General features: G+C 40.7%; 1 long non-coding RNA gene across 1 annotated transcript; it reads right to left on the bottom strand.

Moving 5' to 3' along the window:
* Window positions 1–431: 431 nt before the first annotated feature.
* LOC125486554 lies at window positions 432–24,588 on the bottom strand. The gene is made up of 3 exons (XR_007265196.1): window positions 24,247–24,588; window positions 2,914–3,007; window positions 432–723 (listed from the first exon to the last, which is right to left on the bottom strand). It is a non-coding gene; the product is annotated as an uncharacterized LOC125486554 (long non-coding RNA).
* Window positions 24,589–25,711: the final 1,123 nt, after the last annotated feature.

The following is a 25,711-nucleotide window of genomic DNA, read 5'->3' as shown; positions in this document are numbered from 1 at the left end:
TCAGGGATGTGCAAGTTAGGTATGGATTAGCAAAGGTAAATGTGGAGTTACAGGGATAGGGCAGGGGGCTGGGATGCTCTTCAGAGGGTTGGTGCAGATGTGATGGGCCGAATGGCCTCTTCCCACTGTAGGGATTCTATGGTAGATCCCAGGAAACAATCTATTGACCCTCGATTGCACTGCCTTGAAGGTAAGTCTGTCTTTCCTTAGGTAAGGAGACCAGAACTGTTCTCACCACTCCAGGTGTGGTGTTGCCAATGCCTCGTATAATTGTAGCAGGAATCCTTTGCAATAAAGACTAACTATCAAACTAGGGAATTCTTAATCACTGTGGCCTATATATGTCTCCAGTTCTATGTCATTGACTGTGATGATGTAGAGGTACTGATGTTAGACTGAGTGGACAAAGTCAGAAGTCACACAACACCAGATTATAGTCCAACAGGTTTATTTGAAATCACAAGCCTTCGGAGCGCTGCTCCTTCATCAGGTGACGTGCATAAGTCACCCACTTGGTTGCATTCCTTTAGAAGTCACCACCACCATCTTCTCAGAGTAACTAGAGATTGACAGGTATTCCAGATTTGTCTGTAGCCCCCACATCTCATGAATGGGTTTTAAAGAATTCAACCACCATCAAAGGTGGTACTCTTCAATGAATGCCATGGGCACAGCACTTAGACTGGAATTCAACCACAAACAGCAAGAAACGTGGGGCTTCTCCTGAAAAAAAGAATTGTTCACTTTATAAATGAAACTGGATATTTTATTTAACTTAATACCCACAAGAAGAGTTTTGTAGGTTGTAACCAAAATCAAGGCAAGAAGATAATATAACTAAACTGTATCAGAGATAGTAGGAACTGCAGATGCTGGAGAATCCGAGACAACAAGGTGCAGGGCTGGATGAACACAGCAGGCCAAGCAGCATCATAGGAGCCTGTTTTGCCAGCAGTTAATGGTGTTAACTGGGGCAGCATGATGGCTCAGCGTTTAGCACTGCTGCCTCACAGCACCAGGGACCCAGGTTTGATGCCAGGTGACTGTCTGTGTGGAGTTTGCACTTTTACCCCTTGTCTGTGTGGGTTTCCTCCAGGTGCTCCGGTTTCCTTACACAGTCCAAAGATGTGCAGGTTAGATGGATTGACCATGTTAAATGCAGGGGTAAAGGGGTGTGATGGGTCTGGGTAGGATGCTCTTCAGAGGGTTGGTGTGGACTTGATCGGCCGAATAGCCTGTTTCCACACTACAGTGATTCTATGAATTGACTGTGTCCATTACATTGCTTAACACACAAATACTGATAACTCATGGCTTGTTAAAAATATCGACCATTTGTGGTGAGGAACAGAGTTAATGTTTCAGGTCAATGACCCTTTATCTGAACAAGATGTGTATCTGCAGAATTTTTGGTTCTTGTTTCAGATTTTGACTTTTGCAGTGTTTTGGTTTTTTATTAAAAATATTCTTTTCACTAGTGTAGAAAGTAATTGGATCTCTTCTCTGTGCACAAGCAACGAGAGACTGACAATCTAGGGTCTAAACTTCACATGACTTCAACAATTTATACAGGGTATTAGTGAGACCACATCTGGACTACTGTGTTTTGGTCATCGGACTTACAGATGTCGATGCGTTGGAAGCAGTTCAGAGAAGGTTTACCGGACTAATACCTGGTGTGAGCACATTGCATTGAAGGAAAAGGCTAGGCAGACTAGGCCTGTATCTGCTGGAGTTTGGAAGAGTCAGAGATGATCTAGTTGAACTATATAAGATCCTGTCTGGACTTAACCGGGTGGATGTCGAAAGGATGTTGCCTCTAGTGGGAAAATCTAGAATTAGGGGGTCATAGTTTGAAAAAAAAGGGGTTGCCCATTTTAAGACAGAGATAATGAAACATATTTTCTCTCAGAGAGTTGTCAATCTTTGAAGTAGCCTTCCCCAAAAGGCAGTGAATGTGGAATCTTTAAATATTTTTAAGGCAGAGGTAGATAGATTCTTGATTCCCAAGGAGATGAAAGATTATCGGAGATATGCAGGAATATGCAGTTGTGTATAAAATCAGATCAGCCATGATGTTATTAAATGGTGGAGCAGGGTCGAAGGGCCAAGTGGCCTACTCTTATTCCTTGTTCATATCATCTTATGTTCAGTTTCTTGAACATAACGCAAATGGAGGAGTGAGGAGCATAGCGACTGTGCCTGCTTGTGTGTGCTGTGGTAATTTGGTCTTGAGCTCACTCTTAGGCAACATTGGCAGTTGCCTGTATTGGGGACATTATTCATTAAAGTATTAAAATCAGAATGTTGTATTTAAATACGGGTCCATTTGCAACATTCATGCTGTGGAAACACCCTATTTAATTATTTCTTGCCTCAGAGGTCATTGTCTTAACAGTGGGAAGCATGTTGCTTAAGTACTGTTTTAAGGAATACTCAGTTCCATATGGTATTTTGCTGATTTTTTAAATGGTATTTTTTAGCTGCCATGTTGCTCTCATGAACTTGGAGAGTGATATTTGGACACACATGCACTCTCTCAAATTATTGCTCTCCCAACATGGTTGTAATGTTGGTGTTCTGTTTTGTCTGCCTTTGATGCTGTCACGTAATGGGGAGAAGTAACAGCAGGAATTAATATCAGAGGGCTGCACAAGCCGATAGAAGATGGTGCAGGAGGGAAAGCCGTTGGGAGCCGTGCCACGAATGCACAGCCCCACCTCAGCTTTACAGAGAGGCAGAGTGTTCACTTTGACTCCAGTTGAGCCATGCACCAGCCAAGGATTGAAGCTCAGCACCTGACTATCCATCTATGTGACAGTCAAGGTCAGGGTGGCCCTGTGCATTTGTACATTGGGCTCCTTTCAACATCCAGCAGGTGGCATGACTTAACATTTCTCAATGGCTGCAAACCTTGATTAAGGAGGGCCCAGGTGCACTCTTTGTCAGCTGCCAGGAATGTATGACTGCCCCAATGCATAAGCAAAATGCTAGGCATAGTGGAAATCTGAAATAAATGCAAACAAAAAATTAACAGTTCTGGCAGCATCAGTGGAGAGAGAAGCAGAGTGAAGGTTTCAAGTCTGACTTTCCATCAGAATGGAAAATCTCCCGAAATTATGGTGAACACGAGGAGCGCCAGTAACTGGCTTATTAAACGAAAATTAAAACTATGGATGCTAGAGAACTGAATAAAAGCAAAAAGTGCTGGTGAAGCTCAGCAGATCTGGCAGCATCTGTGGAGAGAAACAGAGTTAAAGTTTCAACTCTGTTATGAGAGTTAACTGTTGTTTCTCTGTCCACAGATGCTGCCAGACCTACTGAGTTTCTCCAGCACTTTCTGTTTTCATTAATGACTTATTTAACATTAAGCAGGTGTGGAGACAGATTTAGTTGGGCCACCAAGGCCACATGAGCAGATGCTCATCGGAGCGGGGAAATAATTTCAGTCCAGTTTTTGGTCAATTATGCAAATCAGCTCCAACTAGTCATTTGGCCCAGTCTGTGTTCAAACTTTTGGAAATTTAGAGGAAGAATTTTCCAAACAGTTCAAAACTGCCGGGAAATTTCCTTGCTACATGGGTCCGAATATCTATTCATTAGGAATGCAGAATACTGACTTGGTTTTCTAGGTGTTACATTTGGAGTATTGAATTGAATACTGAAAGTTTGAGAAAGTCAGAGAAGAATGCAGGATCTAATTGAAGCTAGTCCAATTTCCAGACCCATAACTCACAGGGATGAAGGATCCAGCAGTCTCCTGTGTGGGTCTACATTTGTCCCACCTGTTTGTCAGGGCACTAAGGAAACTCATCTGCTCTTTGAATAGTATCACAGAAACCTTTACATCCACCAGAGATCAATCTATCTGAAATACAGCACCTCCCATATTGCAGAGCATTGCTCTGACCAGCCTAGAGTACTTTGTACAGTTTTGGTCTCCTTACTCCTTAAGAAGGAATATACTTACAACTGGGAGCAGTTCCTAAAAGGCTCACCAGGCATGCTTGTACTGCTATTGAGGGATTAAGCATAGTTCCCAATTGCACAGGTCTGTTAGACCTCTGGAAATAGTCTGCCATCCAATATAGTCTTCTCATTGCAGGCCAAGCAAGATGGCAGTGGAAGAGAAAGATTGAAATTTCAAGGGTGAAGGCAAGTCTTCTATGTTTTTGGCTTGCAAATATAGCACTGGCATTATAGTGATGTTTGGATTGACCTTGGTATAAAGAATACCAAGGGGTAATGTTCTGGCTTCATCTTGTTTGCAGGGAGCTTTGTCACTGACATATATATCAGAAATTTCAGAAAGCTCTGTTCATCAAACACCTGAAGTTTTAGGGACATAAACAGCTCTGATCAGATGGCTAACATTCCCTTTCCCGGATGTCACTTTTAAGAGTTCTTTTTGTTGCTGCAATTTCAAATGCCTCTTCATTTATGTTTCATTCTGCGTCACATCTGTCGTCTTCCATTATCATTTATCCTATCTGGACAAACGAATCTGCTTGTTCCAATGTGGCACTGAAACAATTACTAGACAAATTTGCAAATTCTTTGATCTTACCCCTCCCTAAAAGTATATCGTGTCTCTGCTGGCTGCATAAAATAGCCACTTCCGCTTTCTGGCAAGTGGACTTTACAGCTTATAGTGCTTCAGGTGCAGATCCAGGTTCCTTTTAAATAATTTGAGGGTTTCCACCTGAATCACCAAACCAGGGCAAAAGCTTTCAGACACCGACCACTCGCTTAGTGAAAAATTTTCATAATGTTCCTGTAATCCTTCTACCAATCACCTGAAGCCAAGCGCAACAAAACTTCGCTCATTCCTGGGATAGAGGGATTGTCCTATGAGAAGAGACGGAATGGACTGGGTCTTTAGTTTCTGTCCCAAAGTGGGGGATAGGACCCCGATGGGATCGCGAGCTGAGATTTTCTGGCCATGAGCACTGAAGTAGCAATGCCTGCTGTAGAACTCTGACCAAGTTATAACAAGCTGTGCTCCCACACTAGCAGCCTCTCAAAGAAATTTCTTGGCTTTAATTTTAATTGAAAATAACAGCCGCAAACTTCCAGTTCCCATCTGAGTGCGGTACTGGAGTGAGGTAGTTTTCGTTGATCAACTGCTCAATATTGTCTGTCATTGGTTACAGAGTGGGCTTATCTATCAACATATGGGAAAGACATGCAGAAAAGGAGCTGCCGGGCCAGCAAGACTGCGCCCCTCCCATTCCTATTGTCTGGAACATCGTGACTGGATGCTTTCTACTCTGCTCCTCAACTCCACATCCACAATTATATTAACTCCAGGCGTGGACAGACAACAGAAAAAATAAATTCAAGCCGAAAATGGGAAAAGTATTCTAGAAAAGACCCACCAACTCCCTCAGCTGGCCAAAGTTAATGCAGGGACCACATTGAACATGTTGTTGTCACCTGTTAAATGAGTGCTGCTGCCAGGAATTGTCCCAGCTCCTTTAAGGACCGACCTGTGATGTAAACTCTGTTTACCTCTCCACTGACGCTGCCTGATCTGCTGAATATGTGCAGTTTCCTCTGTTTTTCTTTCAAATGTCCAGCAAACGTGTTATTTCGGTTTCGTTGAGCTCAATGATGGTCTAATGTGAATAGACCCAGCTCTTTAAATCTGCATAAGAAACTACTTTTTTTAAAGCTAGGAATCAATCATTTACACACGCCTCTGAAGTGGTTTTAATGCCACCAACATCAGTGCCCACATGAGGGAGCTTCAGTTGGGCTCTGTATTCTAGATATAGTCTAACCAAAGGCTTCTATTATGACAGAATCATGACTTTTACGTGTGCTCAATGTTTCTGCTAGTACAACCCAAAGTCTTGTTTGCTTTGGCTATGGCCTCACTGCATTGATCATGCTCCTTAAATGATTTGTGTCCTTTTCCCTGCTGACTAATTTCAATATAGTGCCCAGTGTTTGAGATTTTTTCAGGTGACAAAATAGAAGTCTCCCTGGCACTTAACAAAGTGTACCTGGGAGACCTATGCTGGGTTGGGGGAGGAATATTTGTTCTTACGTTGAGGTGCAGGATTAAAATGGACTGTTCAAAAAACAGAATTGACTGAGGAATGAATGTGAAAAGATAGATCTTGCAGAACCAACTCAAACAAGATCAACAGATCTTTCAGTAAACAAAATAAACATGCCTCTAAATAAATTAGATTAGTGAGGAATTGAATAGTAAGTGTTCTAAAGTAGCGATGAGAGCCAGGTGGAAGAAATGTATGTCAGCAAAACCTAACATTGAATACTAGTGAAGGAAAACATTTAGTGACCTCTCAAGGCCAGCAAAGCTAAATATAAAAGCAGCAAACTATCGGTAATCTATATTTTAAATTTTACAGATTACAGATTGAAAGGTGCAGCCATCAACACAGGAAACAAAATACCTCATTGAAAGGTCTTGCATCTTAATTGTCCCTATAGAAAACCCTACTCTTCAATGCAAACTCCAAAACAGAAGTTGTACTAGTTCTTCAAACATTGTGCATTAGTTTTGTGCCTGAAAGTGATAAACATGAAGGTCTTAATTAAGAAGAAAATATACATTATTAAGGCGACAAGCTGCATGTGGCAGAACATTCATTGATTGACCTAGCAGGTGGAAAAGCCATTGAAATAATAGGACCTCATTTAGCTGAGGTGGTAGGAAGTAGAGATATTGGAGAGTTTACATCTACAGGTATTTGTGCCACAAGTCCATATGAAGCTTTTGAACGAAAAATTGTTTTTCTGAGTCATACATCCGGAGCATATTTGCGTGAAGGGACGACAGGGAAAAGTAGATGATAAGTAAAAGTATTTCCTGTCTTTGCTCTCCACAGAAGCTGGAAGCAAAAGGAAGAATGCTGAGAGAGAGAGAGAAATGATTGCAACCCAGAGACCTTTAGCATCAGAGACCACGTGCAGAAATATTCCCACTTACAGGCTCTCACTTACAGTCATCAGCACAGAATGAGTCACTCAGATTGATAAGGGTTGGATGTAAGATGAAGTAAAATATGCAAAGAAGCTAGAAGAAGAGGTACTGGAAATGGAGAAACAAGTTAATGATTGGCCAGGACTAGTTGGATACCATACAGGACAAACTGCTGCTGAATTCTGAAGGGTTGAGCGTGAATAAAAAGTGATGCATATTTAAAGATCATTTTGCAGCTAAAGGAGGGGAAATGTTTTTTCAGTATTGTTTAAATAGTAACAGAAGTGTCTGCAGCAGAACTGTTTTTAATCACACAACATGGCCCATGGCCATTTATGGCACTGTCTTGGAATGTCAGGACTGGGAGGCTCAGTGGCATAGGAGATAGATGCCTCACTAAACGAACCACCCAAGAAGCAAATTTACAACCGCTTCATGGAGGAGCCGTGTGTGTAGTGAGACTGAAGCTCAGCTGAAAGGAAGGAAGTTGACCACCTGTACTGAACTCCAGTGACAGTGAGGGCTCCCCACTTTGCTGTCATCACTGCAACCTTCTTAACATGGGATCAATGCAGGGGCAGCCACTTTCTCACCCTGATGCTATAATTACCAAATCACAACCATATCTCTCTCTCAGCATTCTCATTTTTGCTCTATATTGATGAGGTATTTAAAACCCTCTGAATGTCTTCAAACCCACTGACCTGGTGGAAACTATCTGAGTTACCTGCCTGTATTGAAACTGTCAATGCACAGGGTGTACCTACACCACTATATACAGTAGCTCTGTGTGAATCCATACCAATTGTGCTGAAGCAGCTCTGTGGGTTTACCTACATCACATTTACAGCAACTGCTCCACGGTTGCATTCCCATGCATGGGGTGATGGTTAGATATTTTATTCTCGTTTCATAACACTTACGTGGTGTCAGTGTTTCTTTCCACTTACCAATCCAAGGCTGGATATTGTTCAGGTCTTACTACATGTGTTTGAGGAGTCATGAATAGTGCTGAACATTGTGCAGTCATCAGCAAAGATTCCCATTTCTGACCTCATCATGGAGGGAAGGTCATTGATGAAGTAGCTAAAGGTGGTTGAGCCTCAGACATTATTCTGAGGAACTCCTGCGGAGATGTCCTGGAGCTGGAGATGACTGACTTCCAAAACATAGAACATAGAACATAGAACAATACAGCACAGTACAGGCCCTTCGGCCCACAATGTTGTGCCTACCTATTATCCTACTAAGGTCAATCTACCCTGCATACCCTACATTTTACTATCCTCCATGTGCCTCTCCAAGAGTTGCTTAAAAGTCTCTAAAGTATCTGACTCCACTACCACCGCCAGCAGTGCATTCCACACACCCACCACTATCTGTGTGAAGAACCTACCTCTGACATCTCCCCTATACCTTCCTCCAATCACCTTAAAATTATGCACCCTCGTAATAGTCATTTCCGTCCTGGGGAAAAAGTCTCTGACTATCCACTCTATCTATGCTTCTCATCATCTTGTAAACCTTTATCAAATCACCTCTCATCCTTCTTTGCCCCAATGAAAAAAGCCCTAGCTCCCTCAACCTTTCCTCATAAGACCTGCCCTCCAGTCCAGGCAGCATCCCGGTAAATCTCCTCTGCACCCTCTCTAAAGCTTCCACATCCTTCCTATCATGAGGTGACCAGCAGTGAACACAATATTCCAAGTGTGGTCTAACCAGCATGTTACTGAGTTGCAGCATAACCTCACAGCTTTTAAACTCAATTCCCCTGCCAATGAAAGCCAACACACCATTCGCCTTCTTTACAACCCTATCAACTTAGGTAGCAACTTTGAGGGATTTAAGGACATGGACCCCAAGATCCCCCTGTTCCTCCACACTGCCGAGAATCCTGCAATTAACCCTGTATTCTGCATTCAAATTTGACTGTCCAAAATGAATCACTTCACACTTTTCTGGGTTGAATTCCATCTACCACTTCTTTGCCCAGCTCTGCATCCTGTCAATGTCCCGTTGCAAGCTACAACAGCCTTCCACGCTGTCCACAACTCCACCAACCTTTGTGTCATCAGCAAACTTACTAACCCAGCCTTCCACTTCCTCATCCAAGTCATTTATAAAGATCACAAAGAGCAGAGGTCCCAGAACAGATCCCTGCGGAACACCACTGGTCACCGAGCTCCAGGCTGAATACTTTCCATCTACTACCACCCTCTGTCTTCTATTGGACAGCCAGTCTTGTATCTAGACAGCCAAATTTCCCTGAATCCTTACTTTCTGAATGAGCCTACTATGTGGAACCTTATCGAATGCCTTGCTAAAATCCATATACACCACATCCACTGCTCTACCTTCATCAAAGTGTTTTGTCACATCCTCAAAGAATTCAATAAGGCTTGTGAGGCATGACCTGCCCCTCAAAGCCATGCTGACTATTTCTAATCAAACTGTGCTTTCCCAAATAATCATAAATACTATCTCTCAGAATCCTCTCCAATAATTTGCCCACAGAAGAAAGACTGACCAGTCTGTAATTTCTAGAATTATCCCTATTTCCTTTCTTGAACAAGGGAATGACATTTGTCACCACCCAATGGACAGTGAGGACGCAAAGATCATTGCCATAGGGGCAGCAATCTCTTCCCTTGCTTCCCGTAGTAACCTTGGGTATATCCTGTCTGGCCCAGGGGACTTATCTATCCTCATGTTCTTCAAGATTTCTAGCACATCCTCCTTCCTAACATCAACCTGTTCGAGCATATCTGCCTGTTTCATGCTATCCTCACAAACGTCAAGGCCCCTCTCACTGGCGAATACTGAAGCAAAGTATTCATTAAGGACCTCCCCTACCTCCTCTGACTCTGCACACAAGTTCCCTCCACTATCCCTGATTGCCCCTACCCTCACTCAAGCCATCCTCTTGTTCCACACAAGTCTTGGTTTTCCTTGATCCTACCCGCCAACGTTTTCTCATACCCCCTTCTAGCTACGATGACCAACTTCCTTTATACTGGGTATGACTTCAATCAGCAGAGGATTTCCCCTTGACTTCCATTGGAAGTGGAAACAGGGAACTTAGAGGAGCAATTGCAAGTCATGTGACCCGATGCATTTTCCAGTGTGGAGGGTCTGAAGCAATGGAAACAGTTCCATCAAATGTCTGGGTATGTCATCTACAGCTTAATTTGGGAACATGTCCATCTTGCACATGCATCTGATATGCAGGACTTCAGATATATTAAACACATCCATGTCACTTTAGAATCCAAAGTTAATGGACAATGGTGACTGCACTTGAGATCATAAAAAGGAAATGTATTAGTGAGCTAATTTATGTAATTTCTTAATGACTTTTTTTTCTCTTCTGTTGACTGCTATTCTTCCATAAGCATTTCTTTCATTTTTTTTCAAAAATTATTATATTGAAGTCTCTAGCTCTATTACTGGCAATAGAGGATTTCCCAATGATAGTTCCTCAAATCTACATATTTAGAAAATAGGACACTCAATGACAGGGTGCCTGCAGGCAGACTGAGAGCATGAGAAATGTTTAATGCCCACCCATTGGTACCTGCACTCTGTTCACCTGAATGGATAATGCTTGAGCTTTCTGTCAATGACCATGGGCCTGAGTTCAGTCGGGCCACTGAGGCCTAAACCACAATGGGGATTCTGTGACCCTCAGTTCTCTGTTAAGTGATAGTCAGGAGATAAAAGGGCAGAGCTGCACAAATGGAAGGCAGCAAGGTCAGTAATTGGGCTGGGGAGATCAGAGGCTGGAGAGGGAAGAATACCTGAGAATGGGGCTGGGAGAAGGCTGTGACCCATGTTCATAATTTGTGCAGATGGATGGTGCACCCTGAGCGGATTTGTCCACGTCCTGCTAAGTAAATCTCATAAAATGCACCTTTTCCCGTGATCCAGTGACTGAGTGCAGCAAGGTAATCAGTTTGTTTGGGGAAGTGGGAGTCCCAGATACCTATGTTATTTCCATAACCAATTTGACAGGCAGCACGCTTCTGTGAGTGCTTTTCCTACTACATGTTTGGGAGCTTTGTGTGCCAGTTCATGCCAGAAAGACAAATGCTACACTGCCAAATGTATTGGTCCAGGCATGTTATCTGGTATGCCATATAAGAAGGCTGATTGGATGCTATCTAAAGGAGTTGTTGTGTTTATCCTGTTTTCAGTGCAGCTTTTGTGGTTACTTTAGAAATTGTTAGTGCCACTTGCAGGAATAGTCATTGTTGTATAAGGCAGGTAGTACCTGTAAGGGTTAACTAACATGAGCAATAAGCTCCTGCCATCAGAATATGAAGGACTGTTCCTCAGAGAAGCTAACCATTCTTTGTGAGCTCATGTATTACTAGAGTGTTTCTGTAGTGGTATTGTAAACCTGTTTTTAAATTGAACCTGATGTCTCCCAAGGGACTGTCATGTATCTCTGATATAACGCTACTAGCTATTAAGTAGTAATAAATCTTTACTGTTTATCAGGGCCAATCTTCTATCTAAGATGTCATACAAGCATCCTTCCCACTTGGGATCAGTCGCTTAGACTGATACCAATAAAAAGGATTGGTGGCAGGAAATCTACCCAAACATCTTAGATGCTTTAACCAAACATGGTAATGTAAGATGGTGAACTGTGGTGAGTGAGAAAGTCATAGTATTAGGCATAAGTGGGAAAGTGTATGAGGTGGAGACAGAAAATCAGATTCAATCATCAGTTGTGTGAACGCCAAATGTACAAAGCATTGTCACCTGAGAACATTCTCTACAGTAATAATAATTAACCTGCTACAACAAGTTCCTAACCTGACTGGGGAGTCCAATGCTAACCGAAGTGTAAAATATTCCTAAAAATGTTTGTGTTTTTGTTAGCGTTGTTTCTTTTCCTGAGTATTCAATGTTTCAGGTTTTTCCTTCACTGGAAAATAACCTATAATTTCAATGTAAATGGTTTGCATCAATACTATATAATCAGAGGGCTTTATCTTAAAATTCCAATGGAAGAGCCATTGTTAACTCCTACACTATTTCCATTGGTAATAAATGCTACCATTGTCGAAATAAATGGATAAATGAGTCAGAGAAGAATTTTATGTAGACACCTGATGTTTTTGCACCAACATTGACTTTAATTCAACTCTTAATGTTTTGAAGAAAAACTTGTTTCTCTTGCTTCAAGCCAGAAGGCCAGCATTTTCAACCTGAAAGATATGTGAACAATAAGGATCTTTCATCTATCAATGATTTGCAGCTGAATGAGCTCTGCAAAGATTGGAACTTTGAATGTCCTCAGTTTATTTTCTTTCAATGAATTTGTTTTGGCTCTAACATGGTGCGGTGCTGTGAACTGGAGTACAGTGGTGTATCTGATGGACATATATGTTCGTGTGGGTTGGGGTGTGCAGGTTCCTGTCGGAGGGAGCCCTGAAATATTACAACTTATTCCACTCTGGAGCCAGGGTAAATCCAGTGGCAAGTTTAGAGCTTTACATTTTGCTGCTTAATTCATGCTGGTGATATTGCATAGGAGATATGAAACTCATTTTTGTTTCTATTTTAGAAGAGGCTTTGCTCGTTTAAATTGAACTACTTGCGTCAAAACTGTACTGATTTGATGTTCATGTTAATCTATCAAACTTATCTCCGGTTTGAGAGATAGGCATCAGTCAGTGTGGCTACGGCAGGTCACCAAAAGGAAGTGAAAATGGTACAGAATATCTTGTTTCCTTCAAGCTGAATAAAGCAGAGACTTAGGGATTCCCCATAACGTCAGAACTGCAATCAGAAATTTGTTAAATGGAGATACAGAAGAGTAATACCTTTGTTAATAATTGACCAGTAGCTGGGTCTCTTTTTCCCTTAAAAATGAAGGCCGACAGATGACTTCACAGAGGCCTTTAAATTGTGAAAGTTTCAATAAAGTCTTTACAGAGAGACTGTTTCCTCTTGTGGGGAAGAGCAGAACCAGAGATCATCAATATAAGTTAACCCACAAACAAATCCAACAGAGAGGTCAGAAGAAACTTCCTTACTCAAAGAGGGGTAAGATTGTGGAGGTCACTACCACAAGGAGTGATTGAAGTGAATGGTATAAATGTGTTTAACAGGAAGCTAGGCAAGTACCTGTCTAAATAATTGAAAATAGAGGTTTATGATGATAGTTTTCAATGAGGAAAGACGGGAAGAGGCTGAAGTGGGAGCATGAATACCAGCATGGAGAGATTAATCTTTAGCTGTGCTAAAAATCCTATGTCAGCTTGTATAATACTCCTGTGAAGCACCTTATATTATTAAAGGCATTATGTAAATATATCTTGGTTTATAAAAGTTTGGTGGAGAAATAAATTCACATCTCTGAAAATCACCTCCCTACCACAGTTCTGATAAAATAATAATATTACCTTGCATTCATATCGAGCCCTTCTTTGTGCACATCAAAGGCCATTCACACACAATCTATTCTCAATCAATCACTGTATATTGAAAATAGTAAATGGAAATATATCCAAAGGTATTTCAAAGACCTCTAATTAGAGTCTTAAAGGAGGTGAGTTAAGTGAAGAGACAAAGCAATGTCAGTAGAATCCCAAACTTGAGGGAAAACAACAGAAAAATAGGACCTAAAATGACGAAGAATTTTGCAACATAGTAAAACAGTCTATTCAGTCCAACTGTTTTGTGCCAGTTCTTATGTTCCTTCTAGCTTATTTCAACTCACCTTATCAGCATCGCTTTCTTTTCCTTTCATGTAGTTATGTAGCTTCCTAAAAGGATCTGTGCTAATTGGAGCAAGTGCAGAAAAATTTATGAGAACAGTTCCATGGATGAGGAACTTCAGTTACGACGACAAATTGGAGATGCTGGCATCTGGGTTCCATGGAGAAAAGAGGTTTGAGATGAGATCTGATAGAGGTATTCAAAATCATGAGGATGTCTGGACAGAGTGGATTGGGAGTAACTATTCCCACTTGTGAAAGGATCGAGAATAAGCAATCTTAAAATAATTGGTGAAAGAAGCAAAAGTGATGTGAGAATAAATTTTTCCATGCAGCAAGTGATTAAGGTCTGGAAAACCCTGTGGTCTGAGAGTATGATCAAACAGCTTCAACTGAAGCATTCAGAAGGGAGCTGGACTATTACTTGAAAAGGAGCAATTTGAAAGGTTCTGTGCTAATTGTTTCGGTCACTCAACATGGTTGCAAGTTTCACACTTTCCACAAAAATATAACATTCATTTTTTTCTGCTTTATCTTTAATTATTTTGCATTGCATTTGTCTTTTACAGCACTTTTTGATTTCTTTCTCGCACATTTATTCAAATGAAATGAATTAGAAACTGAAGTTGGATATATAGTTGGACATGAACCAAAAAAGATGGTCCACTGTATTTAATGTCCACCTATACGATTCACAAAAGGAAATTGCGCAAAGCAACAATCCTTCCTGTCAACTATATTCTGATTGACTTTATTTAAATGTTGCCATAGAATGTTGACATTTATATGCTCTTGTTTCTTTGTGCAAATTAGAGGCTAATCACACGCTGTCTATTTTCAATCAATTACTGAGTAATTCATTTTCTTGGACTCATTGAGGAAAATGCTCACTTCAATAACTTTTGGTGTCTATGTGGAAATCAGTCAAACATTTGATCACAGAGAACTTTCATTAGCTGCTAGCATGCCAGTGCTTTTCATCTGTGAATCTTGTCTCTGCTGATGGTCAATAAAAATTAAATCTTCTTCTCAATCTCAATGTATGGCAGAATCACAGAATTGTTACAGTGCAGAAGGAGGCCATTCAGCCCATCATGCGCGCTCCGAATAAGCAATTCATTACTGCTAATGCTCCGCCTTCTCCTCATAACCTTTTAAATTGCTCCTTATATTTACATAATGTCTTTAACAATATGAGGTGCTTCACAGGAGTATTATACAAGCTGACATAGGATTTATAGCACAGCTAAAGATTAATCTCTCCATGCTGGTCTTCATGCTCCCACTTCAGCCTCTTCCCATCTTTCCTCATTGAAATCTATCATCATAAACCTCTATTTTCAATTATTTAGACAGGTACTTGCCTAGCTTCCTGTTAAACACATTTATACCATTCACCTCAATCACTCCTTGTGGTAGTGACCTCCACAATCTTACCCCTCTTTGAGTAAGGAAGTTTCTTCTGACCTCTCTGTTGGATTTGTTTGTGGAATGAAAATACCAACTTAACCAAGGGAGAGGGCAGTCAACATTTAATTTGCTTGAGTCACAGTAAAAATATTAAATCATATGTGGCACATCCTATTGACAACATTACTCACACACAGTGCAGTGAGGAGGAAAATATGGGCTTCTATCTGCATGAAACAGGACCGCAAAGCTCATAAGACTGGAGGAAGTGATGACATTTAACATAATGGCTTTTATTTCATGACATGTAAAAATGTCAAGTTTCAAGAAAACAAAGTTTCATGTGCTTTAAATGCAATAAAAGTTTTGCATAACTTCAAGTTGACTTCATAACTTCATGTTGGCTGCAAACAAAAAGTTAATATTAAAAAATCGTTGCATAAGAGCCTGAATTAAGCTAGTTAGCCTATGATTCCAAAGAAGAGTCAATTTGGATTCGAAGCATTAACTTGGTTTCTTTTTCCACAGATGCTTCCAGACCTGAAGACTTTCTCCAGCACTTTTGCTGTTTTTGTTTCCTATTCCTGGCATCTGCTTTTAACCTATGTTTTTCTTCATTGTTTGGTTGTGAGCCAGATTTTAATTCCCATCCCCACTTAATCTCGGGTAGGTGGTGGTGAGCTGTCTACAGCTGAATGGCTTATTGGGCCATTTCATGGGGGAAGTTAAGATGAAATTGGCATAGCTGTGGCGACACAGGCAAAGCCAGGTAAAGATAGCAGATTAGCACTTCTGATCTGTTAGGCAAAAATAGTCACACCAAACCTCTCCCACGTGACCCATGGTTGGAGGGAACCATGTCAATAAGGCTGCCATGTCATACAGAGCCCAATGTATCCCCTAAATAGTCTAGAAAAGCAAAAGTGCTTTTCGTCATTTAAATAAATGATTTGGATGTGAACATAGGAGGTATGGTTAGTAAGTTTACCGATGACACTAAAATTGTAGGTGAGGTGGACAGCGAAGAGGGTTACCTCAGAGTACAACAGGATCTTGATCAGATGGGCTAATGGGTCGAGGAATGGCAAATGGAGTTTAATTTAGATGAATGTGAAGTGCTGCATTTTGGAAAGGCACATCAGGGCGAGACTTATACACTTCATGGTAAGGTCCTGGGAGTGTTGCTGAACAAAGAGACCATAGAGTGCAGTTTATTATTCCTTGAAAGTGGAGTTACAGGTAGACAGGATAGTGAAGAAGGCATTTGGTATGCTTGCCTTTACTGGTCAGTGCATTGAGTATCGGAGTTGGGAGGTCAGTTGAGGCTGTACAGGACATTGGTTAGGCCACTTTTGGAATACTGTGTACAGTTCTGGTCTCCCTGCTATAGGAAGGAAGTTGTGAAATTTGAAAGAGTTCAGCAAAGATTTACAAGGATGTTGCCAGGGCTGGAGGGTTTGAGCTACAGGGAGAGGCTGAATGGGCTAGGACTACTTTCCCTGGAGCGTCGGAGGCAGAGGGGTGACCTTATAGAGGTGATAAAATCATGAGGGGTATGGATATGGACAGGGTGGGGAGCCCAAAACTAGAGGCCATAAGTTTGCGGTGAGAGGGGAAAAATTCAAAAGGGACCTAAGGGGCAACTTTTTCACACAGAGGGTGGTGTGTGTATAGAATGAGCTGCCAGAGGAAGTGGTGGAGGCTGGTACAATTACAACATTTAAAAGGCATTAGGATGGGTATATGAATAGGAAGGGTTTACAGGGATATGGGCCAAATGCTGGCAAATGGGATTAGATTTATTTAGGATATCTTGTCAGCAAGGACAAGTTGGAATGAAGGGTCTGTTTCTGAGCTGTACATCTCTATGACTCTACATTTCTCCAGTAGCCACAGCTTCAGGAACATTACTGTAAATTCATGGATTACTAACCCATTAAACTATCACTATGCGACCAAACTTAAAGTGCTTGGGCCAAATATATGAGACTTAGTTCTCAGTCTGACTGATGACTGTGACATATTATAACAGTTGTAGGGATTATTCACTTGTTAAACCCTGCCTTCTGGAGCTCATTTGGTAGAGGTAGATGCGTTGTGACTGCTGCTTTGAGTCCCTGACATTATTAGGCTCAATCCCACAGACTCTGTAACAGTCCCACAAAATTCAGACAGGCTGCAGCTGAGAGATATTTAAATGAAACCCAGGATTTGAAATGGCCTGGACTTCATGCCATGGCGACAGTAGAGTTGTGAACGACACAGAAAGGTCCCAAACTGTGAATGGATCATTTGGAAGCATACTGCAGTGCCAGTCTATATGTCAATGCAATTGAATCACCCCCTTCAGTTCTCCAACAGTCCATCCTATGACCACTCTGGTGGAACTTTGTTATACAAACCTGCAGCTGCTGTGGTGAGACCTTGAAGTGGATCATCAGGCAGAGAAGCAACAGAGAACTGTTGTAACCAGCAGGTCTGCTACTTAGCAAAGGCATTATGATAACTTTCAGAAAAGTAGGCATTTACATAATAACTTCTGTGCTGTTGGTCACAGTTGGGCATTGAGGGAGTAGCATTCCCTTCTGTAAAGAAAACTCACGGTGTTAATGAATGGGGCGAACACAGTAATATAAATGCTTTCTGTTGCCTGTGGAAACTTGTATTATGATACTCTGCAACTGTAATGCTATCAGATAAAAATTAATGAAATCTGTAGCTTTTCCTAAAGAGGGAATTTACCATTTGCACATACAGGTATAAATTGCACCTTAACTGATATTGCGCAAGTTGATTGTGGCAGCTAGTGTCCCAAGAGTGGAGAGCATTTGAGATTATTTTTACTGACATTGGCACTGGAAAATCCCCAAAGAATAGCATTGACTTGTTGACTAAGGTTCCCTGAGGCATAGCTCCCAACAAGAATCTTTCTACAATCTTCGGGCCTTATGAGTACATATGATTGAATATTGATGTGTTAGTTTCAATCTGCTCCTATTTCTCCTGATACTCCCCTTTGGGAATCTTCCTCCTTTTAACTGGGCATAAAATAAAGTGGGATCCCCGTAGGAAGACCCTTGGTTTTAATGAGTTGTGGAAGTCAGTTAAGCCTGTAGATTACTGAAGATTCTCTCCAGCAATTCATAGAGATTGCAGCAACTCACCAACTAAAAAACATCCAAATCAACCAGTAAATGCTCAGATATCAGCCAAGGTTCTCCCAATGAAGATCTGCTTTGAAGAAAGCCAATTTACTGAGATCCACTGATCATAAACCTCAGTTAAACTGTTGTTCAAATGCACGCTATCCGCTGCAAACACTATTGATGAGAATTTTGATCATTTGTATGGTAATGCTATAACTGTTTGATTTATGCATATCAACTAACCAAACAGAATAAATGTTGCAAGCAATATCCTCTATCCTGGCAGAAATGTTATCAGGACCAAGATAAGATGTAAACCAGTAAAGAATGGAACCACTAAAGATTTCTCCTCAGGTCACTGCACTTTAGTGCTGCTAAAAGAGGACAATGGACAATTATTTGAATAAAAGTAATTTGCAATGATATGGGAATAAAGCAGGAGATTGGCACGAGAAAATGATACTCATTTGAAGAGTCAGTGCGGGCATGATGGACCGAATGGCCTCATTCTGCACTGCGTGATTTTGTGATTCTGTGAAGTAGTGGGAAATTTGAGGCCATTGTGTTTGACATTCCTGGACATTTTGATGAATTAAATTGCTGCGATACGTTTCCTGCTCTAACTTGTTCCCCAGTGATCAGATTAGTGACTGGGCACGTTTTGGAAAGACTAATATAATTGCAGGTAGGTATCTGTTTATGTCATTGCCTCCGGACCTAGAGAAATTTTGTCATCATAACTAATGTCCGAAGTTTCAAAATGCCCTGCTGTATTCAGGATTCTCACCCCACTCCTTTCCCCCTTCCAATGAATCTATTGAAACTGTGGGCTGGATTGCAAACTTGGGACTCGCCTGCCATTTTAAAAGGCCTCCCATGTTTGGTCCACAGAAATCCAGCCCAATTACTTCAAACCCCGTTCAAAAAAGACTTGAAAAGCAGAAGATGTTGAGCTTATGCAGAGCTTTTTTCAATCAGTGACATGGGCTAAACAAAAACTGATTGTCGACTTATTCGTGTAAACGTCTATGACAATGTTGAGGTAACAAAGTAAGATAAAGTAAGTGAATAGAAGAATGGGGCACGACCTCAGTTTATGTTTCGAAATTGGCAGGATGTTGACTATGCAGAGTCAAAGTAAATGGTTAGACCTGTACATGCAAATAAACCTAAAACTATTTCCCTCAAAATGTCCGTTCAATCCAAGTCTTTAAGATTATCGCAAACAATGAAGAAAACGATCAAAGTAATGGTTCTGGTATAGATGATGTATTTCTAAATAGTTTCCTCATTAGGGACAAAACTATAAGAAAGCTAAAATTATTTAACAAGTGTTGAGATGTATGTGAAACTTTTGCAGTAAAGGAATTGGTGTGTTCACCAATTTGATTCCTGAGTGCAAATTCACTTCTAGTGATGTGATTTTAGTTTCAACTCTGTTGTGCGAAAAGACTATTTCCACATTTAACAAAATTTCTACCAGAAGAACAAAAATTCAAGGGGGTCTTTAATCAGAACATGGGAGTAAAGTTTTATCTCAGGGTTGCCAACACTAGTCTCTTGCAATTACATTCAGGGACACAGTGTTAGGGTGTGTCTTCTTGTCACCCACCCTCTGGTCAAGTCAATAAGAGAGAGACAAGAGGGGAGGGATGGTTAAGAGTGAAGTGGGTAACATCAAAGTGAAGAGGAAATGCTGGGGATGTGCAAGTGGTGGGAAGTTGAGGGTTAAGTGGGGAATGAGAGAGTAAAGGAATGTGTGGAAGAAAGGGGAAACATTGGAAAATAAACTGGAATGAGAGAGTGAAGGAATATGTGGAAGAATGGGGAAACATTGGAAAATAAACTGTGCCACTCTCAGTGACTTCCTTTCTTTCCAGACCAAGCTGATCCTCAGCGCATCCTATCAAATGTCTTGTTGCAGCTGGATAGAAAGGAAAACATGGAGGGAGAAGATGAAAACCTTTGGAAAACAAAATTCAGAAAAAAAAACAGGACAAAATATAGAGGTAAGAGAGAGTTCAATTTCACTGACTCATAAAAAAAGTCCACTCCATATAAAGTCATGTGTCTAGCTTAGTGTTGACCGTTTAGATGCTATTCAACATTTACGTCACATGAGTTTCCTGCATTGTTAAGGGGAGATGGAGATTGAAGGATATGGAAACAGATTTGATAAATGGAGCAGAATTATTTGCTTAGCTGAAGGGGAAAATTGGATAGGCAGATCAATGTCTGGTGCCAATGAGGATTGGACATGGCTCATTTTTTGCCCATTAGTACCTCAAAACCCATGCAAGGGCAAAAGAAAAATATTTGCAGCTATACCAGGTGCAAAAACAAGGCAACATTTACAACTCACTAAAGCCCTGTTCCCGCCAGGTCAAGGCTGTGAGATTGATCCCAATTTCATTTCAAATTTGTAAGTGGATACATGCATTTGTTTATTGTGCCTGCTTACCTGTACAAAACTAGTATTGTGTTGTGCATTTTTATTTCTATGTATCCTTTTACACAAATAAATCTGAACAAGTAGTTTTAATCTATATGCAGTGTTCTGGTGATATTTTACTTTCTGAAAAGCGGAGGAACATATATCTTCAAGAAGTTATTTGCTGTTAATTGATAAACCTGAACATGTTACCAATTCAAAGCAAAAATTAAAGATGCAAGTTCATAACAGGTCCATAATGGCAATTACCAGCCATTTCTGAACATGAATAAGCTATTGCAGCAAAGACTTAACCGGAGCAAATAAAGTTGAGATATTAACCTATCTTTTCTGTTTTCAGACACCACCTGTGTATATCCAGCATTTTCTATTTAAATCCCAAATCATTTTGAATCCACAAATAAGTCCTCAAGAGGGTGTAGAAGCTGATATGTGGCAATTGAAATTAGGTCCCTCTTGTCCTGTCTGCTGTGAGGAATTCTACACCTAGTAGCAACCGTCTCTCCATCTGCTATTCTCTGGTGTCTTGCTTTAATGACATTCCTGTTTAGCTCAGGGAAAATCTAAATGTGTTTATACATCTGTAGTGAGTTTCAGGCTTATTCTGCTTGCTTTGTGCGAAAAGAGATTTGTGACTCAAGGCAAGGGATTGAATGAATTTTTCTCACCTGCCTTCTTATAAGACAAAACACTTTGGGCAGGTGTGAGGTGGGGCAGAATGTTCTGTGAACCACATTCATCCTGTCTGTGCAGGCACACATCACTATGATGCTCCACTGTGTGATAAATGGAACAGATGGAGGACATTTAGTGGCCTGTAAAATTCTGAAATGTTCAAACTGGGCAATTTTAAAAGCAACTTGCATTCACATGAAGTATTTGAAATGATTTATTGAATCCCATTCTCTGAATATCTTGAGTTAAAAAAAGACAGCGAAAAAAAATGTTCATGAAGGTGCCAAGGTGCAGGCTAGATTTTCTGGTTTTCAGCTGTATTTTGTGTTGGCAGGAGAAGGAAGTGTGTGAAGAAGCATTCGCTTCTGCAATTTTAGTTTGGCTATAACAGACAGCTTTCTGATTTTCATGTGTTCGGTTCCTAATGCCTGTTTCAAGTCTAGTGGCACAATTTTCTCAGTTTTGTTTCTAAGGGAAGACTTTGCAGGGTCCATACATCTGTGTTTTCTGTGCCTGGGTCGATGTCGAGCGGGCTGTACGCCTTCATTCTGTTTTTTAAGACTTTGTAGTAGCTTGATATTTTCAGAAGACATTGTGACAACACTATGGCTTTGAAAGGTATATTTATTCCTCTTTTTTTATAAAGAAAGATTGAGACAGGTGATAAGCGGTCTGCTTCAAAGCCCATAGAGTAATCAGTTTGTGAGGGCTTAGGTTTTTTTTTCTAAATTTGGAATAGAAGCAGCCTGAATAGGTGGGGACAAGCTCAGGATATTTAGCTTTAGTTTTTTCAGTAGCAGTTGTTGTGGGGTCTTGAAGCTGGGGTTAGAAGCTGTAGTACATCTCTCCCTGCTACTCTCTCTCTCAGAGTTTTGTTTTGATGTTTTTCCTCCAGGACTGGAGAATTGCATGTGAGAAAATCTATTTTACTGAATTTGCCTTTGCCAAGATTGTGTTTATGGGATGTTACTATATTGGAACAGTTAATCAATAGTAGTTAATATGTATATTATTTTTGTTAAGCATTTCGATAGAATTACAGTTAAACCAATTTGTTTTTTTTTTATTTTGTCTGTATTTTAATTATAGTGTTTGAATGATGTGTGTGTCTTGTTTCAAGACTGGTAGTTTGACCAATTGAATTGCATCTGGAACACAACACCTTACACCTACCTTTAAAATAAGAAAAGGTTAGGGTCTAGGCTATCCTCTTAATATATTTTGCGGGGATTTGGTCTGGTCCATAACAACATTTAAGAGTCATCCACATTGCTGGGAATCTACAGCCACATGCAGGCCAGATTTCCTTCCCTAAAGAGTATCAGTGAACCAGACAGGTTTTATGACAATTGGTCAATGGTTTCATGGTCACCATGAGACGAGCTTTTTGATTCCAAATTAATTAATTGAAACTAAAGCCCATCATCTCCTGTGGGATTTGAACCTTTGCTCTAGAGCATTAGACAAAATCTCTTAATAATGCATCCAATTACATTGTCATCAAACCACAGCCTCTGCTCTTGTATTAATTCTACAAATTGCTCTGTGAACATGGTTTCTGTTTTTAAATTTAGGGAATAAGTTAGCTGTAGACTGTTTTATTGCCTCCTGTAGAGTTGGTTGCCCTAGCAACCCTTCTATCCCTGGACCATGAAAACGTCAGCATCTTTGTTTAACTACTGATCAATCCGAACTGTGGCTGCCTAGTGTTTCAAGATGCAATGAGATGAAATTAAAACAAGGATTCATGTCATTTTGCTGCCTGTCTATTTGCTAGTTACTGCCTCTCCATTGTTCTAATCAATCTGATATTAGCCCTTACATGCGGTTATCCTCCACATATTGTAAGAAGCTGTTGATCAGTTTTCTAGTTCCTGATTTTGCAATGTTCCCTGGATCTGATGGATTCCTTTCTAGGATTTTAAAGGAAGTACTTTCAGAGATAATGGATGCACTGGTAGTAATCTTCCAAGAATCCTCAGAACTTCCAGAGGATTGGAAAACTGTCACTGTAACTTTCTTATTCAAAAAGGGAGGGAGACAAAGAAACATATATATATGCCAGTCAGTTTAATCTGTCATTGAGGAAATGTTAGAATCCATTATGAAAGATGTACTAGCAAAGCATTTAGAAATATACAATCTAATCAATCAGAGCCAGCATGGCTTCATGAAGGACGAAATCACACTTGAGAACTTTTTTAGAGTTATTTGAGATGGTAACAGGCAGGGTAAGTAAAGAGAAACCAATAGATATAATATATTTGGATTTCCAAAGGTGTTAAGGTACTACACATAAGGCTTCTTAATAAGATAAGAGCCTATAGTGTTGGGTGTCGTATATTAGCATGGATAGAGGATTGGCTAACTAATAGAAGTCAGTGTGTTGAAATAATGCTGCAGAAATCAGTGTTGAGGCCACAATTATTTACCATATGTATTAATAACTTGGATGGCGGAAGTCATAGAGTCATAGAGTCATACAGCACGGAAACAGACCCTTCAGTCTAACCAGTCTATGCCAAACATGATCCCAAACTAAACTAGACCCACCTGCCTGCTCCTGGCCTATATCCCTCCAAACCTTTTCTATTCATGTACTTATTCAAACATCTTTTAAACATTGTAATTGTACCCACATCTACCACTTCCTCAGGAAGTTCATTCTACACGCGAACCACTCTCTGTGTAAAGAATTTGCCCCTTATGTCTTGTTTTAAATCTCTCTCCTTAAAAATGTGCCCCCTAGTCTTGAAATCCGCCATCCTGAGGAAATGACAACTACCATTAACTCTATCTATATCCATCATTATTTTATAAACTTCTATAAGAAATAGAGAAAGAAAGAAAGAAAAGTTCCAGTTATGAATTACTTACTTTAAAAAAAGGTAAGGCAGTGACATTAATTCACATGAAATGGAGTTCAGGAAGTCAGTATTCTGTGAATTCTTGCAGTTGGTTAGTCTGGTGGAATTCCTTCTAGTGGAATCTCAGATGCAAGCAGATGTAGCTGAGAGCACATCAATATAATTTTGCACTCTGAGCATTTAATTCATTTTTCAGGCAAAGTACAGGATTGTTTTTGGAAATCAGATTTTGTGAGTGGCCAAACCTTAAGGTTTGCCTAAGCCTAGAGCTGCTTTGCTCTTTGCAATACTAATGTAAAAATCAGATTAAAGGAAGAAATCAAAAGCTGCGATTAAAGTTATTTTGAAAAGGCCAGCAGTTTCAGTCATGTGACTAGGGTTGAGCCACTCAGCTAACAAGGTGGTTTGATCCATCCCCCAACAAAAACTGTTCTCCAGTAGATAACTGCAGAGTCATTAGAGATAACAAGGTGTAGAGTTGGATGAACACAGCAGGCCAAGCAGCATCAGAGGAGCAGGAAAGCTGACGTTTCGGGTCTGGATCCTTCTTTAGAAATTAGTAGAGTCATTAGTACTGTCTCAGACATAAGGACCTTTTAGTTCTTCCTTTCTTCAGAACTGTCTGACACTGACATCTCATCTGCAGTTCTTTTGCATTGTCTTGACTGGAATGTCTATACAGTTCAGGGAGTGTGACATTCCAGGAGGATGATGTAAGCATTTGTCTCATTGTAACTGCTGGTCAATACTTATGTGATTGGTGACAGTCATGTTGTCACTCCAGCAAAGAGTCTATTTTTTTGAAAAAATCAAACAAGAGAATGTAGATTTAAAGAACATCAATTCAGTATCTCTCTTTGTGCCTTCTAGGCATGACAAAGGGAATTTGCAGAGAAGCATTTTGTGTAACACGGTGTGGAGCTGAAGGAGCACAGCAGGCCAGGCAGCATCAGAGGAGCAGGAAAGTTGGCGTTTCGGGTTGGGACCCTTCTTCAGAAATTGGGAGAGGGTAGGGGGCTTAGAAATAAATAGAGAGGAGGGGTAGGGCTGGGGAAGGTAGGTGGGATGGTGATAGGTGAGTGCAGGTAGGCAGTGATGGAGATTGGTCAATGAGGTGGGAGGAGTGGATAGGTGGGAGGAAGATGGACAGGTTGTGTCAGGTCAAGGAGACAGGGATGAGAGGGAGGGTTGGTCATGGGATGAGGCTGGGGGTGGGGAGATTTTAAAACTGGTAAAATCCATGTTTAGACCATTGGGCTGTAGGCTGCCGAGGCGGAATATGAGGTGCTGCTCCTCCAGTTTCTGAGTGGCGTCATTGTGACACTGGAGGAGGCCCAGGATAGACATGTCACCCAGGGAGTGGGAAGGGGGAGTTAAAATGGTTTGCAACTGGAAAGTGTTGTCGTTTGTCGTGAACAGAGCGCAGGTGCTCTACGAAACAGTCTCTGAGTCTGTGTTTGGTCTCACCGATGTAG

The sequence above is a fragment of the Rhincodon typus genome, chromosome 2 (assembly GCF_021869965.1).
Source record: "Rhincodon typus isolate 14 chromosome 2, sRhiTyp1.1, whole genome shotgun sequence".
NCBI lineage: Eukaryota > Metazoa > Chordata > Chondrichthyes > Orectolobiformes > Rhincodontidae > Rhincodon > Rhincodon typus.
The sequence above is the reverse complement of the archived record's forward strand: the minus strand, read 5'-3'. Positions and strand labels throughout refer to the sequence as shown.